The sequence below is a fragment of the Callithrix jacchus genome, chromosome 12, assembly GCF_049354715.1.
Source record: "Callithrix jacchus isolate 240 chromosome 12, calJac240_pri, whole genome shotgun sequence".
Lineage (NCBI taxonomy): Eukaryota > Metazoa > Chordata > Mammalia > Primates > Cebidae > Callithrix > Callithrix jacchus.
The window spans coordinates 118,683,553-118,702,223 of NC_133513.1; the positions used below are offsets into that span (position 1 = coordinate 118,683,553).

General features: G+C 41.9%; 2 pseudogenes; both read left to right on the forward strand.

Moving 5' to 3' along the window:
* Nucleotides 1-8,729: 8,729 nt before the first annotated feature.
* On the forward strand, nucleotides 8,730-13,172 carry LOC144578812 (meiotic recombination protein REC114-like; annotated as a pseudogene).
* Nucleotides 13,173-15,718: 2,546 nt separating this feature from the next.
* On the forward strand, nucleotides 15,719-16,630 carry LOC100402765 (ribosomal protein L6 pseudogene; annotated as a pseudogene).
* The last annotated feature ends 2,041 nt before the right edge of the window (nucleotides 16,631-18,671 follow it).

The window sequence follows — 18,671 nt, forward strand, 5'->3', positions numbered from 1 at the left end:
GTAGCAAAGGGTCAGAGATACTTTTCTCCAGGTGCTATCTGGGAAGACATGATCTATGTCTGATTATACAGAGCTTAATAATACAGAGTGGCAATTCTGAATATGTTGAATGAGAAAGAGGATCTCTCTCCTTAGTACAGTGCATAATCTGAGACAGGATCAGAGGCTTGCAGGCAATGGAAACCTATTTTTTTTTCTTTTGTACTTTTTGACATTGAGTCTATAGTGACTTTCTTGCCTGGACTAAACACATAAACAGAAAATTTACTACAATAATAAATGCCCCAGTATTTCCCTTTCTGGAAGGTGCTGTACCCTCCTCCCTCCCTAACAGATAGGTTACTTAGAATTCTTTCTTTCAAGGTTCTCTTTAAGTTCCTTCTGCTCCATAAATCCCAGCCTGCCTGCTGCAGCCACAGGAGCAGAGTTTCTCACTGTTTGCTGGATCATGAATCACACTTTCCTCTTAAAGACACCGTAGGATGTTTGAGGTTGAGGTGATATCAGCAAAAAAGGTGGAACAAAGATCTCCAAAAATCACCTCCTCTATAGAAGCATTGAGAACACTGACAAAAATGGTCAGAGCCAATGTTTTCCAAAATTAACCAAAGGCTTGGACCAGTATGGTGAGCACTTATTCAAGAAAAACAGCTGTATCTTTGTGTAAAATGGAAGCTTTATGGTAATCTAACTGACCTTATTATCAGTGCCCGCCCGCTCCTGAGCTCTGTATTATAAACTTGAAAACCAATAGTCTGCAATCATGGCAAAAACCAGTGGCCTGGCAGACCCCGTGAAGGGAAGGACAGAGTTGAAGCTCCTTCAAAGCCTCATTTCCAGATAAAATTGCCATTATCTGACTTGTCTAGTGGTTTCTGGAAGACCCCACTCACAAGACCGTCTTTATTTGATCTGACTGGTAGCTCCCCCGGTGTGAACAGCTTTGTCCCCCAGGGACAGTTGCCTGTAACAATTAGGCAATTGTTTAGGATTGTGGCTTCCCAATATGGAAGATAATAGTTTAGGGAAACAGGAAACAAACCTAAAAGCTTAAAAGGAAAAGCTAGGAAATGAAATGTCCATAGGGCGCTCTGAAAGCCTTTGACATATTCTTGGGAATCTAGAAGACCAGGCACATGGTTAGGACTGTGCACTGGCCCAAGGGCTACACCCTGCTCAGGAAGGACCTGAGAAGGCCCCACATGCTCCACTTTGGCTAATTTTGAGACTCTGCATAAGCAGGAAGTGAAGACTAAGATCGGGTTGTAAACTGTTAAAGTTATACCCCCAACATGACACAAAACTCCTCAGCAAAGACTGGGAGACTTATTGGTAATAGGCATTTAAGGAAATTTCTGTGCAATCACTGGCTGACCACTGAGCCCACTGAACAAAGACGTCCATGGCCACATACAACAAAGGATGAGACTTCCCAGAAGTAGTTCAGAAAAGTCACCAAGAAAACAACCACAGCAACAACAAACCCTGCAGAGAGAGAAGAATCTCATTTCCAGAGTCACCACATTATGTTGTTATAAATGTCAACAACAACAAAACACAAGACTCACAAATAAACGGAAAGTATTGTTGAAACATGGTGGGAAAGAAAACCCGGTCAATGGAAATTACCCCTGATGGAGTCCAGATATTGGACTTACTTTTTTAAAATGTTCAAATAGCTAAAGGAAACCATGTATAAAAAAATTAAAGAGGCCGGGCATGGTGGCTCACGCCTATAATCCCAGCACTTTGGGAGGCCGAGGCGGGTGGATCACGAGGTTAAGAGATCAAGACCATCCTGGTCAATAAGGCAAAACCCCGTCTCTACTAAAAATACAAAAATTAGCTGGGCATGGTGGCACATGCCTTGTAGTCCTAGCTACTTGGGAGGCTGAGGCAGGAGAATTGCCTGAACCCAGGAGGCAGAGGTTGTGGTGAGCCGAGATCGCGCCATTGCACTCCAGTCTGGGTAGCAAGAGCGAAACTCCGTCTCAAAAAAAAAAAAAATAAAATAAAGATTAGAATGATGTTTCACCAAAAACAATATCAAAAAGAGATAGAAATTATGAGAAAGGACCAAATAGAAATTTTCAAGCCCTAGAGGGGCCTAACAACAGATTTGAGCATGTCAATAAAAAAATTTTCCAGTCCAAGGACAGAGAGAGAGAGAGAGAGAGAGAGAGAGAGAGAAAGAGAGAGAGAACGAAGAAGTGAATGGTCTTGAGATCTGTGGGAGTCCATGAAGCATACCAATATATGCATACTGTGGAATGCCAGAAGGAGAGGAGAGAGAGGATGGGGCAGAAAAAATATTCAAAAACGTAATCATCCCAAACTCCCCAAACTTGATGAGAAGCATTACTCTATATATTCAAGAAGCTCAGCAAACATCAATTAAACTGAAAAGTGATTCACACCTGAATATATCGTAATCAAACTGTTAAAAGACAAAGAGGAAATCTTAAAAGCAGTCAGAAAGAGGCTACTCATCACATACACGGAATTCTCAACAAGATTCATCAGAAACTATGGAAGCCAAGGAGTCAGTGGGTGACATACTAAAAATGCTGAAAGAGAAGACTGTCAAACAAGAATTATTTCCAGCAAAATTATCTTTCAAAATGAAGAAGATGTCAAAATATTTCCAGATAAACAAAAATAGAGAGATTTTGTTGCTAGCAGATCTGGCTGAGAAAAAAATACTAAGGGGAGTCCTTAAGGTTGAAATGAAAGAACATTAGGTAAGAATGAAGAAGGCCAGGCGCGGTGGCTCACGCCTGTAATCCCAGCACTTTGGGAGGCCGAGGTGGATGGATCATGAGGTCAAGAGATTGAGACCATCCTGGCCAACATGGTGAAACCCTGTCTCTACTGAAAATGCAAAACAAAAAGTTACTTGGGTGTACTCGCAGGCACCTGTAGTCCCAGCTGCTCAGGAGGCTGAGGCAGGAGAATTGCTTGAACCTGGGAGGTGGAGTTTGCGGTGAGCCAAGATCACGCCACTGCACTCTGGCCTGGCGAGAGAATGAGACTTCATCTCATAAAAAAAAAAAAAATGAAGAAATAAAGAGCATCAGTAGAGGTAACTACACAGGTAAATATAAAAGGCAATATTAATGTATTTTTGTTCATGATTCTTTTTTTCTTTTAATGGATTTAAAAAGCAGACTGCATAAAGCAATGCTTATAAATTTGTGTTAACTTTGTATGCCAATAACAACACAAATAATGAGAGGAGAAAATAGTGCTATATAAGAGCATAATTTTTAGATAATATTTAATTTAACTTGGTATTAAGATGTTAACGGTAATCCCTAAGGCAAGTACTAAGAAAATAACTTTAAGAAAAGGGGGCAAGGCTGGTGGCTCATGCCTGTAATCCTAGCACTTTAGGTGGCCGAGGCAGGTGGATTACCTGAGGTCAGGAGTTCAAGACCAGCCTGGCCAACATGGTGAAACCCTGTCTCTACTAAAAATGAAAATTAGGGCTGAGAGTGGTGGCTCATGCCTATAATCCCAGCTACTCCAGAGACTGAGGAGGAAGAATTGTTTGAATCTGGGAGACACAGATTGCAGTGAGCTGAGATAATGCCACTGCACTCCAGCCTGGGTGACAGAGCAAGACTCTGTCTCAAAAAAAAAAAAAAAAAAGAAAAAGAAAAAATGGGGGCAAAAGAAATGATAATGAAATTAAAATAACATATGAGAAAACAATTACCACAAAAAAGCAGTTATGGAGGAATAGAAGAATACAAAAAGACATAAGACATATATAAAGTAAACAGAAAAATGGCAGACATAAATCTTATCAGTAATTATATTAAATGGAATGGATTAAACAACTAAAGGACAAATGTTGGCAGATGGGTTAAAAATGATTCAACTACATGCTGTCTACAAGAGATACATTTTAGATTCAAAGACACAAATAGGTTGAAAGTCAAGGGATGGGAAAAGATGTACCCAGCAAACAGTAATCAGAAAAAAACTAGAGTGGTTAAAGTAATATCAGACAAAACAGACTTTAAGAAAAAAATTATGACTGGGTGTGGTGGCTCATGCCTGTATTCCCAGCACTTTGGGAAGCTGAGGCTGGCAGATCACAAGTTCAGGAGTTTGAGACCAGTCTGGCTAACATAGTGAAACCCCATTTCTACTAAAAATACAAAAATTAGCCGGGCATGGTGGTGCGTGCCTATAGTCCCAGCTACTCGGGAGGCTGGGGCAGGAGAATCGCTTGAACCTGGGAGACAGAGGTTGTGGTGAGCCGAGATTGTACCACTGCACTCCAGCCTGGACAACAGAGCAAGACTCTGTCTCAAAAAAAAGAGGAAAGGAAAAAATTGTTACTAGAAACAAATGAAGACATTTTATCATGATTAAAGAGTCAACATATCAAGAAGATTTAACAATGATAAACACATGTGCACCTAACATAGAATTTTAAAGTGCATGACACAAAAACCAACAGAATTGAAGGCAGAAATAGACAATTCAACATTAATAGTTGTAGACTTCAATACCTTAATTTCAATAACAGATAGACAACCAAGGAAACAAGGAAACAGAAGACATGTGCAATGTTATAAACTCAGTGGGCCTATAAGTAATCTATAGCATGCTCTGCCCAACAGCAGAATACATATTCTTTTCAAGTGCAAATGGAACATTCTTCAGACCATATATTAAGGCATATGGTAGGCCATAAACAAATCCCAATTAACTTACAAGGGTTGATATCATACAAAGTATGTTCTCCAACCCAATGGAATGAAATTATAAATCAATAACAGAAGGAAATTTAGGAAAATCATACATTTGAAAAGATTAAACCACACACTTCTAAATAACAAATGAGTCAAAGCAGAAATCACAAGGGAAATTAGGACATCCTTTGAATCAATGAAAATGAAAACACAGCATACCAAAACTCATGGGATGTAGCAAACATTGTGAATAGGAGGGAAATTTATGGATCTAAATTGCTTTAAAAAGCAAGATCTGAGCTGATAAACTAAAATTCTATCTTAAGAAACTAGAAAAAGTAAAGCAACTAAATTCAAAGCTAGCAGAGGAAGAAATAAATAAAATGTAGAATAGAAAAACAACAGAGAACATCAACAGAAAGCAACAAGCTAAAAAAATTGACAAACTTTAGCCTGAGCAGGAAAAACAGAGAAGATTCAAATTACTAAAACCATTACTAAAATCAGATTTCTAAATTAAAGAGGAAACATTACTACCAAGTAAAAAAGATAAACTAATACTAGAAACAACTGCATACCCACAGATTAGATAACCTAGATGAAACGGACAAATTCCTCTAAAGATGAAAAGTACCAGAAGTACCTAACCTGAGTTAAGGAGAAATAGGAAATCTAAATGAAAGAGATTAAATTATTAATCAAAAAACTTCCTACAGAGAAATGCCCAGGACCAAATTCATTGCTAAATTCTACCAAACCTTAAAGAAGAGTGAACAGCAGTCCTTCACTGAGCCTTACAAGCATAGAAGAGCGGGGACCACCTTCCATCTCATTTAAGAAGCCAATGTTACTGAAATATCTGTAACCAGACAAAGATATTACAAGAAAAAAACTACAGACCAACATTCCGTATGAATATAGAGACAGAAACCCTCAACAAAATACTAGTAAACCGAATCCACGAACATATGAAAAGGATTATACACCATGACCAAGTGGGATTTACTCTAAGGATGCAAGGTTGGTTCAACATGAAATCAACATAATATACCATGTGAATGGAATGGAGAACTAAACCCACCTGATTATCTCAATAGACACAGAGAGACCCTACGTCCAATTCCTCTCTGCTACTCACTGGCTTTGTTGCATTGAGCAAATGCCTTGACGTCTCGAGCCTTAGTTTCCTTAATGGTAAAGGATGAAATCAGTTAATATAACTAGCATAATCAATATATGCTAATGTTTCCTATTGGCAAACGTGAGCGATTCTGATGCAGTCGGTCAGGAGTGGGCCCAGGAACATGCGTGTACATTTAATTAGCAGGTTTCAATTGAAAAGAAAATGCATGTGTTAATCTTTCAAGTTTACAAAGACACATATGATCAAAATTCTCTTTGCAGAGGTGAATGGTTTCAGACATTTTCTGTGGCGTGTGTTTTGTTCACTTGCCCATTGGTTGTGTGCTGTAGGGTGCCCCGGGGACACACATGCCTGGATTGAGACTCATCATATGTGAAACATCCTGGCCATACTAGATGGTCAACAAACTGTCGTTCTTCCTCTTTTTTCTTGATGTATTTCTTGTGGCCCTATGAATCTGAATCTGATGTTATTTGTCTTGCCATAAACTGGGTGCTTTGTCTACTGAGCTCACTTACATACCCCTTCGGAGGAGGGGGCCTGGGTCTTCTGCTCCTTTTGTGCTTACCACAGAGTCATGTGCATAGTAGTTGTGTAGATTTGCCTTTTAAAGAGATTGTTGAGAATATAAGATAGTTGATGAGCTTAGTGAAACAATTGATTTTGATTTTAAGTTTTAAGGAATGTTGTCACTTGGAATTGTTATTCTCTAGCAGCGGCGGGCTGGCTTCACTGGCTATACTAGTCCAGTCTTCCTGGTAGCACTTAATTTACACAGTGGTAGTCCTTGGGTACCATGGAGTACAGAGTTACATTTAATAGCATAGCACAGGGCACATAGTAGGTGCTTAATGAGCAACTGGTGGATTCACAGAGGAGTGGCAAAATATGGGCTCGTTTTTATCGGTGAGAGAACAGAGAAAAGTGCAGAAGCTGTTTAAGACATGAAAGATGTTAGCGTCAGGATAAGCAATGTGTTCTCACCTATACCAAATGTGCAAAGCAGATTTTTGGAGACAAAAACAAAAGGTTATGTTGAAGGCAATCAATTTTGCTTAATTTTAACATGGCCACATTTATGCCAAGCGATTAGTGTTTTCTTGTTAGCTTAGCAACTGTAGTACGGCTAACGTATTTGGCAAACGCTGATTTTAGAAGTCAGATGTGTGCCAACCTTGCAAAATGATCTAGATATAGTTTTTAGACCACCCAGCCACTTCCCAGTTGTTTAAATGGGCCGTAATATGTTGTCATCAAAAGAAAGATATTTTTCTTGATGGAAAGGAAGATATTTGAAGTATTGAAGATGATGAGCATTAGGAAAAAAATGAACACGTCTGAGACATTTGAAAAGCAATGATATTGGATATTAAAGAAAAATCGCTCCCTCAAGGAATCTGCCACCGTGGGTTCCATAAGGCCAAAAATATGCAAGGTCCTGAGGGTGCTGCCCTCCCAGGCAACACGGAAGATGCGCCGTGGGGTGGTGGTGGAAACGAAGATTTTGTACTGCTCACCCTGAAGTTCATTTTTATTTCGACTTTGCCTTTTCACATCAATTGGAGACTCTTTGTTAAAATGGTTGTGTAATTTTCACAGAACTCTGTTCTCACCTCAAGGGAGGTTTCTGCATACCACCTTTTCAAAGTGTAGCAGAGAGTAACGCAAATACCCAAGAGATACAAGCAAGGCTTTTTGGCTGAGAGAGGCGGGATGAACTCCTTGTTCAAACATCCGACACAGAGGTTGCAGGGAACGAAAGCTTCCTTTGCTTTGGAACTCGCCTCGGCGCTCGGTTCCTGTCTTGTGATAAGGTTACAGTGAATGGGGCTGGCATCCTTCAAGGTTACTGTTCCAGAAAATATTTGCAAATAATTTGATGTGCTGTCAGCTAGCAGGCTGCAGTGAATGCTTATAATTCAACATACTAATGTGATTTTTATGCCTTAAGCTATAAATAAGTTGGATATGTAAAAGTTTCTGTGATGTTTATTTAATAACAATATTTAAAAAATAAATCTTGATTATTCCATCGTGCTTCAGTGGAAATCTTCCACTCTGATGGTTGTCTGTGACCTCAGGCGGTTCCTTCCTTTCTTTGTCTCATTTGATATCACTAAAGAAACACGCTTGTTTTTCTTTTCAGGCTTTGGGAAGCAGCACTCTGATGCCTCTGCCTACATGCTCCCATCCAAGTATCTGCTTGTTAAATGACTGAACTCAATTCGAGTTGAATAATCCCAGTAAGATGACGCCTTTTTGGGTGTGGGGCCCTGGGAAGATGGAGCGGGCACCCCTGGACTTGGGAAGCCAGTAGGCCAGTTGGAGCTCCAGGATCAATATCACAAAATCAATGTGCCTCGACTGTATGAGAACACAGAAGGGAATATTGATCAGTGCGTGGAGGAAGTGGCCCTGAGTTGGGCCTGTAAAGATATATGTAAGATGTCACCAGGGGGAGCTGCAGAAGCCAGGGTTGCAGGCAGAATGCATCAAGATGGGAAGCATCAAGAGTGAATCTCATAATGGCAAGACAAATTACAGGGCCAATGTTTCTACTGACAGTTTTCTGGAATTAGGTCATTTAAGCTGTGGCTCAGCCGAGGGTATGGTGTGGCCCCCGGGTGCACCTCACAAGAGACCTCCAGGAGCCTCTGGAAGTTGGGTTCAGCCCAGAGCCCTGGGGCTAGGGTCAGAAGGTAGCAGGATCCCAGGGAACTAAAGAGCATCTGTCTGGATGGGAGCGCCCTTCTGAGGGCTCCTGCTGCTACTGATCGTAAAGAAGCGCCTGACAATGCAAAGACACGGAGAGTGCGTCCTGTGAAACTGACACATGCATGCCCGGGGCGCCCCACATGCTTCTCAAGGTTAGAGCAGGGATGCCGGGGGCTGGCAGGTAGGAGACAGGGGACAATTTTGTGGCTTCACGATGTCCCCTGGGCTGTCCCCAGTGCCAGGGCAGTTCCAGCCTTTGGGGAATATGTGAAGAGGAGGCCTGTAATGGCGGACAGCTGGAGACCAAGCCAGTCAGCATCTACATCCCTATCAGGAGGTATGGTTCTCAAGTTGCTGTGTCTATTTTTTATTACAAAACAGCTTTATTGAGATACGTTCATACAATTTGCCCATTGAAAGTATTCAGTGACTTAAATTGAATGATTTTATTGTATTCGCAGGATTGTGCATGGACCACGCAATCAGTTTTAGAACATTTTCCTTACCCCTGAAAGAAACTCCACATCCTTTATCTATCCTCCTCCTCCCCTCCCACCCCTGCAATCCCCCGCAATTCCACTATTCTCCCCAGCCCTAGGGAACCACGAATCTACTTCTTGTCTACAGATTTGCCAGTTCTGGACATTTCATATAACGGAATCATACAATATGTGGTCTTTTGTGACTGGCTTATTTCACTCAGGATAATGGTTTCTGGGTTCATTCATGTTGTCACTACACTATAGCTCCCTGCCACCAGAAGCCATGGCTTTCTTGCTTACTGTTTCTAGGTACTGGCACACAGTAGGTACTACACAATATGTGTATGATAAATTGTTGTTTATGGCTGAGGGGCAGCCACGGTCCTGGGTGTGCCCCTTGAAGACTTGGATTTCTTCCTAGCCCTCTCAACTTCCAGCTGCCAGATGACCTTGGCCTGCCAGATGACCTTGGTCTGCCAGATGACCTTGGCCTGCCAGATGACCTTGGGCTCAGACCCTTTCTCACTTTAGTTCTCATCTGTACCACCAGGCAAATGGTCTTTGGTTCATGGAGACTTAAATGACTCAGAGACTGCAGATGAGTTTGTAGGTCTTCATGTAGTCCCTGAATTTTGGGAAATATTGTAAATAGAGCAGTTAAGAGAATGCAAAATGCTTTTAGCCTCTGGGGCAGAGCAAGTTTAGCAATAGTGCGGTGCTCGGCAAGACAAACAACAATTTTGTGAAGACTTGTTTTGTTCTCCCCACCCTCAGGTAAAATATACAGGTAAAGTAAAGGTTAAATCAGGCTTGGAAATATTTTTGTTGCCTTTTGAACATACACAATTGTTTGGGAAAAATGTACTCATTATGGCTATACTCTACTAAGTAGAAATATATCTACAAGTATGATTTCTTTTTATATTTCAAATAAGTAGACTGCCTTTTTTTTTCTCAAGCAAAGTCATAATTGTATTTATTTTAAATTTATATCCTGTCTGCTTCAAAAAGGAATTTGAGGCAGCCAGGAAAATCATAAGCTATAAAATGAGCAAGCTCCATTTTCTACTAATAAAATAAAAGTTAGGATCTCATCAGTGAAACAACTTCTCTTTGTGCTGTACTGTGTGCAAATATTTGGATTACTAAAGTGAATTTATGAAGCAATTACTTTTAATGCTATAAGAGGAAATTAAGTACTCATTGATTCTTGATTTATAAGCTAAAGCTAAAGATCATGAAAAAGCAAATATAACTTAATTAAATGTCCCTCGGCTTTGCTACTATTGAGGTCTTCACTCATAAAGTTAGTAAAACAAACCATTCCTAGAACATAAATGTATATTGGTTCTTCCAGTTGGGAAGGCAAATAATTTACTGGTTAAATATATTCAGCAAAGTTAAGCCAAGTGAGAGATTTTCCCAGTGTCCTCTGGGGCTTGAAGAGATAAAAGCTATTGTAGTTTTAAGGAAACCATTGTCCTAGGAATGATAGGTATTAACTTGCCGTGAAAAAAGTAAACAAAAGGGTGTCTCTTTTTTTTTAATTAGAAAATATATTTTAATATGCTCACAGAATAGACTATAGATCTGCAAAAGAAATAGAGCTTTATAGTCTATCCATTGGCTATCCACTTGTGGTTATTCATTGCAGACAGTGAACACATCAACCTGGGATAATTTAATTGAATCTTCCAGTAATGTTGCTATTTTTCTACCCTGAAGTGTAAATGATTTTTAAAAATTAGGTTCTAAAATGTAACACTTCAAGTGATGTATACAGCAAATCAAGGAGCCAGTGTGAGCTCCCCTTTGTGCTCCATGAGTTATCGATTAGAAAAGCAAGAATAAAGAAAAGAAAAAAATAAAAGAGTGAAAAAAAAAAAAAAAACCAGCAGCAAAAGAGTGCCAAGTAGGGCCAGGTGCCGTGGCTCATGCCTGTAATCCCAGCACTTTGGGAGGCCGAGGTGGATGGATCACCTGAGGTCAGGAGTTCGAGACCAGCCTGGCCAACATGGCAAAACCCCATCTCCACAAAAAAATGCCAAAGTTGGCTGTGCGTGGTGGCACATGCCTGTAATACCAGGTACTTGGGAGATTGAGGCAGGAGAATGACTTGGACCCAGGAGGAAGAGGTTGCAGTGAGCCAAGATGGTGCCGTTTTACTCCAGCTTGGGTGACAAGAGCAAAGCTCTGAATCAAACAACAAACAAACAAACAAACAAACGAAACGAAATGAGTGCCAGATAGAAATACGACCTGTTGGACCAGGAGCGCCCGGGGCAGGGAAACTCCGCTTAAGCCACACTTTCCTGCTCTGCTTTGTTCTCCAAGCATCCATCCACTGAGTCAAAGTTTAGGTTTCCTGTCCTGCTGAGTAACGAGAGGATTTATTCAAATAAATTATAAACAAGCATAATTAGGAAAGGTTCAAAGTTTCTCATAGAAGAAAGATTTTGGGTCGGGCGCGGTGGCTCAAGCCTGTAATCCCAGCACTTTGGGAGGCCGAGGCGGGTGGATCACGAGGTCAAGAGATCGAGACCATCCAGGTCAACATGGTGAAACCCCGTCTCCACTAAAAATACAAACAATTAGCTGGGCATGGTGGTGCGTGCCTGTAATCCCAGCTACTCAGGAGGCTGAGGCAGGAGAATTGCTTGAACCCACGAGGCGGAGGTTGTGGAGAGCCGAGATCGCGCCATTGCACTCCAGCCTGGGTAACAAAAGCAAACCTCCATCTCAAAAAAAAAAAAAAAAAGAAAGAAAAAGAAAATAAAGATTTTGAGAAATTCTCTTCTCTGTCATTAGCATAGACTGGAATCTCGTCTTCAATGGCACATCAAGCTGGTTTTAGGAGTGACACAGCAAGAGCAATGAGAGAGAGAACTGACATTTCAGATTCCAGCCAGGAAGTGTTATGTTAATGGTTATGGAATATGAAACATGCTGACTTCAAGAAGATGACATCACCACCAGCAAGGCCTGAATGTTAAGGACAATTTTTAGGAAGTGCTGATGGGCAGTCAGAATTTCTTTTGGGTTGGCCTTAGGCAGCCAGGTTGGATCAGGCAAACATCTTTGCATAGTTGCAAGTTGGGGTTCAAGGCATTCTGCAGTAGTGGAGATGATTTTTCTCTCTGTCCTTCCTGTGACTAAGCCCATGATTTTGGCCTCTGTGGTGGTATGTTCCCATCACAGGTACTACTGGGCCCAGATCAGCAGACTGGGTGTGGCGGTGTACTAGGAATACCAGAAAATCAAGGTAGAAAGATGCCTTCATTTCCAAAAGCTGCCATAACAAAGTTCTGCAGACTGGTTGGAGGCTTAAACACAGAAATTTATTTCCTGCAGTTTTGAAGGCTGGATGTCTGAGATCAAGGTGTTTGCAGGGTTGATTCCTTCCGAGACCCCTCTCCTTGGCTTGTAGATGCCTGTCTTCTCCCTGTGTCTGCACATGACTCTCCCGCTGTGTGTCTGTGCCCTAATTTTCCCTTCTTATAAGGACAGCAGTCATATTGCATTAGGGCCCAAGAAGTAACCTGGGGCAGTGATTTTTGATTCCAATGAAGAATCTGGGTATCTTGTTCTCACCATAGTTATATCAGGTCATTTCTTCATTTTCCAAGGACAGACACTACTGGAAGGATTTTCACTCATTGGTAGCAAAGACTGGTTGTAGATTGTAAGACGTGTGGATTGTCTGTTGCTTGGAACGACGATAAAGGACAGGAGTCACCTGTTTTGAGTACAGTTCAGTGGAGAGTCCAAGGAGCAGGCGCTGGAACACTGCTGCAGTTGTGTGCAAAAGCTGGCGCAATGCAGGTGCCTAATGGAAACATCCAGGAGCTGCAGCTGAATCCTGGCCCACCCCGGTCCCACCAGCACTCAGAACAGCAGGTGTGTGTAAAGGCGGGCACCGGCACTCCAGACGGAAGGACGTCACTGACGCAATTAGCTCAGACACTTCTGGCCTCCGAGGACCTGCCCTGTGTCTATGAACAATCTGCACGGGGTGCAGAAGAATTAGGCCCCTTTCTACGTTTGTGCCTCATGGATCAGAATTTCCCAGCATTTGCGGAAGAGGTGGAAAAGGAATTTAAAAAGCTGGTGGAGTTGAGAAATTAATTCTCTGTATACATATATATAATGAATGAACTTCAAAGTATTGAATGCGTTCTCCTAAAATTAAAGGAGATATTAGAATAAAGAGTATTATTCCAAAAAAAAATGAGTGACCTTATTTTAACTGAATTCCCTCTTTAAAGACCCAATCTCCACATACAGCCATATTCTGAAGTACTACGGTTCGGGCTTCAACATAGGAATTTGCTGGGCTTGGTAGGGGGGGACATAATTTAGCCCATAACAGAAGAAAACACCAAGGTAGACATACACATTTGAGTCAATAATCAAGAAACAAAACGAGCAAGTTCTGTCTTTCTTATAATCCGTGTTTTGTCCATTTGTGACTGTGGTGTGCTGATCCATGCTGGCCAACCAGCTCTCTGAGAAACAAGAAACCCGATTTGTAGTGTTTGCTGATTTCCAGGGTGTAAATATTCCCAGCATGGCCTGTTTCAACCTCTAAGATGACTTCATTGACTGAAGTTGGGGCGACAGGTGCGCAGTCAGCCCTCGTGAGCAGGTGTGAGCTGCCTTCAGCACGCCACCGATTTGAGTGATAAAGAACAGAAAAGCAAAGGGAAAGAAACTGAAACTCGGTTTTGGTAATTTTAAAGCTATTCTGCTAAAGCTTGATAATGGGAGGAGTTTCAGAAATGTTGATTAAAATAAATTATCTGTAATTTTGTCATTTTTCTCCTATTGCACCATACTTTTGCTCTTTCTTTTTTCAGCCAACCGTTGATAGTAATTATTTTCCTGTTAAAAGTAAAAATTTTATAGAAGTGAGGAAAATGGGGACTTGGTGAAAGGATATAATGATATTTTTAAGAAGTTAAAAGAGCTCCTGTTTCCAGTAATATGGCAGACCAGGAACCCTGAAACACACACATGCATGTGCTTGTACACACACACCCCTTTTCAAAGTATCAGTGAGCTGGGCAGTGACTACTGGGATGTCTGGAGGCCATAAAGAGATGATGCACTGAGTAGGTTGCTTTTCCCCACCTACTTTGCTGAGCAAGGTAATGTTGAACTTTGATTTCCATAATTCCATGGGAAAAGGAGACAAGGCTCAAGATCTACCCAAGGATGGGGTGTAAAAGGGGACCCCCCTGCTGGTACCTGAAAGCAGTAGTTGTTTCTTCACTGGGGTGATTTTTGCCTCCCAGGGGACATGTGGCCACGCCTGGAGACATTTTTGATTGTCACAGTTGGAAAGGTGCTGCTGGCATCTAGTGGGTAGAGATCAAAGATGCTACCAAACGCCCTGCACTGCACGGGACGACTTCCTGCAACGAATTACCTGTTTCCAAATGCCAGTCATAATGAGGCTGAGAAACTTTGCTCTAAAACGTTGTATTGTCAATGTAAGAGTGAACTAGAAATTAAACCTCCTTTCTCTTGTCTCCCAAAATGCAAGCAAATATATAGTGGAACCATGCATGGTGCTGCGGGTAGAGTGCCTCCATGGGGACTCATAAGTGCAAGCTGCCCCCATGCAAATTTGCAGCCGAATTCATTCTAACCGAGGCAGTAATGCATTTACCTCAGGTGAATTTATGGTGGTTTCAGGCTGGTTATCTTCCCAAGTGCTTGGCAGAAGCAAACCTATGAAAATCCACCTTCGACTTAGATCTCAAATAACCTACACATACACAGCTCCAGAAACTATATACACATAATAAAAAACACGAGAAAACATCTTGTATAATCAAGAGTGAAAGCCAACGGAAAAAGAGAGACGAATCAGACCCCCCAAGACTTTTGTTGTGGAAATTACCAGGCAGAGAATATAAGAATAGTTAATATGCTTAAAGAAATAAAATGGGCCGGGCGCAGTGGTTCACGCCTGTAATCCCAGCACTTTGGGAGGCCGAGGTGGGTGGATCACAAGGTCAAGAGATCGAGACCATCCCGGTCAACATGGTGAAACCCCGTCTCTACTAAAAATACAAAAAATTAGCTGGGCATGGTGGCGCGTGCCTGTAATCCCAGCTACTCAGGAGGCTGAGGCAGGAGAATTGCCTGAACCCAGGAGGCGGAGGCTGCGGTGAGCCGAGATCGCGCCATTGCACTCCAGCCTGGGTAACAAGACAGAAACTCCGTCTCAAAAAAAAAAAAAAAAAAAAGAAATAAAATGAAGAAAATACGATTAAAGAATAAGAGGTTATAGATAATGACTGAGCAGATTTGAAAAATAAACAAATAGAATTTTGAAAATTAAAAGTATTAAGAAGTCAATGGAAAACAATTAGACACAGTTTCTGAGAGTTAAAATCAAGGACTGGTTTGAAAACTCCCACAGTGAACACAGAGAAATTAAGATATGGAAAGAAGAAAGAGTGATAAAGTGATGTGGAGAAAGGAACGGGAAGGTCCAACATATCTGTCTAGAGTTTTGTAAAGAGAAGAGAGAGAAAATGGCGCAGAGGTAATATCTGAAGAAATAACAGCCACTAATTTCCTAGAACTCATGACAGACGCCAACCCACAGATTAAGTCCAGTGAATCCCATGCAAGATACAGAGATAAAAGGAGGCCTTAGTTCTCTTTCCCATCTTGCAAGATGGCCGGTGAAAAAGTTGAGAAGCCGGATACTAAAGAGAAGAAACCTGAAGCTAAGAAGGCTGATGCTGGTAGCAAAGTGAGAAAGGCTAGCCTCAAGGCTAAAAAGCCCCAGAAGGGGAAGCCCCATTGCAGCCGCAATCCTGTTCTTGTCAGAGGAATTGGCAGGTATTCCCGATCTGCCATGTATTCCAGAAAAGCCTTGTACAAGAGGAAGTACTCAGCGGCTAAATGCAAGGTTGAAAAGAAAAAGAAAGAGAAGGTTCTTGCAACTGTTACAAAACCCGTTGGTGGTGACAAAAACGGCGGCACCCGGGTGGTTAAACTTCGCAAGATGCCTAGGTATTATCCTACTGAAGATGTGCCTCGAAAGCTGTTGAGCCACGGCAAAAAACCCTTTAGTCAGCACGTGAGAAAACTGCGAGCCAGCATTACCCCCGGGACCATTCTGATCATCCTCACTGGTCGCCACAGGGGCAAGAGGGTGGTTTTCCTGAAGCAGCTGGCTAGTGACTTGTTACTTGTGACTGGACCTCTGGTCCTCAATCGAGTTCCTCTACGAAGAATGCACCAGAAATTTGTCATTGCCACCTCAACCAAAATTGATATCAGCAATGTAAAAATCCCAAAACATCTTACTGATGCTTATTTTAAGAAGAAGAAGCTGCGGAAGCCCAGACACCAGGAAGGTGAGATCTTCGACACAGAAAAAGAGAAGTACGAGATAACAGAGCAGCGCAAGATTGATCAGAAAGCTGTGGACTCACAAGTTTTACCAAAAATCAAAGCTATTCCTCAGCTCCAGGGCTACCTGCGATCTGTGTTTGCCCTGACAAATGGAATTTATCCTCACAAATTGGTGTTTTAAATGTCCTAATAATCTAATTAAATAACTGATTACCTTTCAAAAAAAAAAAAAAAGGAAGCCCCACATATAGACCCGCCACAGTGAGACTATCAACCTAGAATAATTTACCAATGAAAGTATCTTTTGAGAAAACTGAGACACTTAGCTAGCAGTAGACCTCTAATGAAAGGAAATTCTAAAATCTGGACTCTAGGCCAAAAGAATGTGGTCCAGATGGACGGAATCCGTGAGAGCCTACCTTGAGATGCAGGAGGGAACAGAGGGAAGAGAATATGTGCAGCTAGACAGACATGACCTGTGTAAAACAATATTAGGAATTCCATTGGGTTAAAGGTAAGAAGAACATTTATAACATAGCACCAATGACTGGAGGATGTGATTAGAATTAGTCTCCGAAAGTCTTACATAAAACACAACAGATTTTCAAAAGAAAAGGTGCTCCTCTCACTTTCCACACAAATAACTCCCGGGACTCAGAGGGATTTTGCAAATGCCTTAACTCCATCTCCTTCTAAGCCCTCTGTGGGTGGACCTGATGCTTGTTAAGCCTCTGTCTCCATCACTGGCACCTAACTCAGCATACTGCACATAGAAGGTGGTCGACGTGTGCTATTGCATTCAATTGAGTTTATATAAAATACAATGTAATTATCAGTAGGGCTACCGTACTTAGAAATTAAGGAGGCATATTCATTATTCACTGAACACTTTAACTCCGGATTTTCACGGCAAAGTGTACAATAATGTTGTTCTTATCTTTGCGGGCTGTCTTAATTTGGGTTCCACCAGGAGGAGACCCTGAGACAAGGATTCAAGTCATCGGTAGCTTTGTTTGGGAGGTGATTCCAGGAGGTGCTGGCAGTGGCATGGGGAAGTGAGACAGGACAGAGGAAAGCCAAAGAGTGATGAATTACTAAGCCAGTGGTTGTGGTGAGCTCCATCCCTCTGGGACCTTTAGCAGAAAGTGAAGAAATGCCTGCCTGCATTCATCCAGCCATGGGCCCCCATATCATCGGATAAAGCTGCTTTCTGGACATCCCTTTTCAAAACTTTTGGCTTGTCCTGTCCATAGCCCTGGCCAGAGATGAAGCTTGCAGGGAGCACGTTGCAGCAAGCCTTTGAAGCAAGCCTCCTCTGGCTTCTAGGGATGAAAGTGGGGAAATGGGGGACCATGGGCAGGACACAGCCTCCGCTACAGCACTAGAGGCTTGAAATTGACCTTTTGGGAAGAAAATGCGAATGCAGGCAGGAGTGGCAGAATTTAACTTCGAGGAAATAAGAGAAAAGGGGCCCTTAGACAATAAAAGGGGTTGGAACTAAAGGGGCAACCTCAGGAAGTATAATGGTCTCAGTGGCAGTAAGTGGGCAGAGGTTCATGGACACACAGATAGGACAGTGATGGCCCTGACAGTAAAATTGGGGCTTGTCTGCACAAAGGGGTGGAGAATGGAGAGACAGGGCGTCACGAGCATGAGCACTCACACATGGCAAGGGCAAAAAGGTCAGCAGCGGTCCTGGGAGTTACCAGGAAAAAAAAGTTAGCTGCTTCCTGCAGGACCGGAGTGAACAGAGATGGTTTAGACATATCATTCATGGGGGGAATCAACGGATGTGGTTTCATTTCTAAATGACACAGACAGATAAATATATTGAAACACACTGTATAGCATAGGTAAAGATAAGACAAGCAAAATGAAAAAAAGAGAAAGAAATGAAGCACGATCTAGCATGACTAGCAAATAAAGGAGATAGCAAGGAAAAAGGAACGAAGCAACTACATTAGGAAGGTAGTGCATGGACATTTGTTGTTGTGAAGGTAGTGCACGAACATTTGTTGTTGTTGTGAAAGTAGTGCATGGACATTTGTTGTTGTTGTGAAGGTAGTGCGTGGACATTTGTTGTTGTTGTGAAGGTAGTGCATGGACATTTGTTGTTGTTGTGAAGGTAGTGCATGGACATTTGTTGTTGTTGTGAAGGTAGTACATGGACATTTGTTGTTGTGAAGGTAGTGCATGGACATTTGTTGTTGTTGTGAAGGTAGTGCATGGACATTTGTTGTTGTTGTG